The following is a 1,910-nucleotide window of genomic DNA, read 5'->3' as shown; positions in this document are numbered from 1 at the left end:
TTGACAAGGATTTGCTATGGTTTTCGGTGTACAAGAGAAGTTAAACCCACTTAACTCGATTTGAGTTCTAAAATTATATTTGCATTCTTTTCTCTTTTATAAGGAACACATTTCAAAGGGAATGTGTTGAGTTTTAAATCTCTGGCATGGCTTTTCTGTAAGAGACATAGTTCTGTCCAAGACGACACACACGCTCATGAGATTTTATCCGTCAGGCATTAAACTCTCTAACCTATGTACAGACAGAGTGTAGAGCAGGTGTGATTTATAATGACAGTAATCTTTTTGGATTTACAAAGAATAAAAAGCAGCGTGTCGTCCAGAGATTTGATTTAGTTTTGGTATAATTTTAAGCTGCCCCTTCTTAATCACATCCTGCTCTTCAATGTTCTAACAACGGGAGCTAACCCAATAAGCAGAGTGCTTGGAATAGAAGATGTCACGTGTGTCTCATCAGTTTATCTTTCGGGACAGTTTTAGCCTGTGTCTCAGTTCAAGAGGTCATTGTTAATTCATACATAAGTCCATCTGAAATTGGAAAAAATTTTATTATGCAGCAGCTTGGACATAAAAATTCTGTGCCACACACCTGAGCGCCATGATTTATTTACCAGTTGGCTCAGTTCAGGTCTCATTAGTGTTATTCAACTCGGTCAATGTGGGTTCATGCACTGTAAGGTTGAACTGAAGCAGATCAGTCAGTTGAATAACAGCCTGGTCTCGCAGCAGTTCATAGACTTTGCAGAATATCTTAAAGGAGAGATATACCATGAAGCTTGAACTACCTGTAGTACAATTCAAACTGATATTTTAATTAAATGTTTGTCTCAGGGAATATACACTACTTGGATACACTTAGTGTGCATATTTTGAAAATTTTCAAAAGAAGATAAAACAGTTTGTACACTATTGTGGAAAGTGTCTGTAGGTACGGTCACATTACCGTTCCAGTCAGTTTCCCCGCACACAGCCAAGACAAAGGAATTGGTGTGATAATGTACTAAACACGGTGATGAAAGATGCTAGAATAATGACCTCTACATTTCCTTACACAGTGCATCAGTGTTTCTATGCTGGCTGACCGAGCTCTTCCACTGAGTCAAAGCTGAACAAAAGTGAAATCTGACCTGCGAGTCTGCCAGAGCCGGCTGGAGATCATAGTGAAACAGGAAACCCGTGCTTCAGAAGAAAAAAAATAGGAGACAGAGCAAACTTTCATCAGACGGGAATGCAATGTGACTATACCTTTAGACTTGAGGCTCTGGATGGGTGTTGGCAATGGTTGAGGTGTTCCAATAAGATGCTGTCACTGTCCCCTTTTCAACCAGCCTAGTGTTAGCTGTCATATGTTAGTGTTTTAAACTGTCGGTCGCTATACAATATTTAACATTTGGGGAGTACCTAGGTGTCTAGGTAGCCTAACTTGCTAATCTTAGCAGTGATTCCCCCTTGATATGCTTCTCGTTACTATAAAGAAAAGGCGACATAGTGGTTCAGTGGATAGCACTGTGGCCTCACAGCAAGAAGGTCCTGGGTTTGAACCCTCTGTGTGGGGTTTGCATGTTCTCTGGAAAAAAGTTGAACCAGTCTCAACTGTTGCTACAATGCGAAGTCATACAGCAAGGTTCTGCATGGAGCAATTTGCACGCATGCAAGGACAAATTCGTAGTAGATTACTTTGTAACTTGTTTACCTCACCGACTGAAAATAAAGTAGTTAGCACCATAAAAACTTTCTGTCTTTCAAACTGGACTGAAACGTAATTCATTATCGGTACAAATTTGACCCGCGAACACTAAGGTTGTAAACTCTTGATACACTAGGAGGTACTCTAAAATTATTAAGCAACAATGTGGTTTACCTGTTTGTTAACACTGTAAATTTGAAATAAAATCACATCAGATTTATTG

This window comes from Micropterus dolomieu, linkage group LG03 (assembly GCF_021292245.1).
Source record: "Micropterus dolomieu isolate WLL.071019.BEF.003 ecotype Adirondacks linkage group LG03, ASM2129224v1, whole genome shotgun sequence".
NCBI lineage: Eukaryota > Metazoa > Chordata > Actinopteri > Centrarchiformes > Centrarchidae > Micropterus > Micropterus dolomieu.
The sequence above is the reverse complement of the archived record's forward strand: the minus strand, read 5'-3'. Positions refer to the sequence as shown.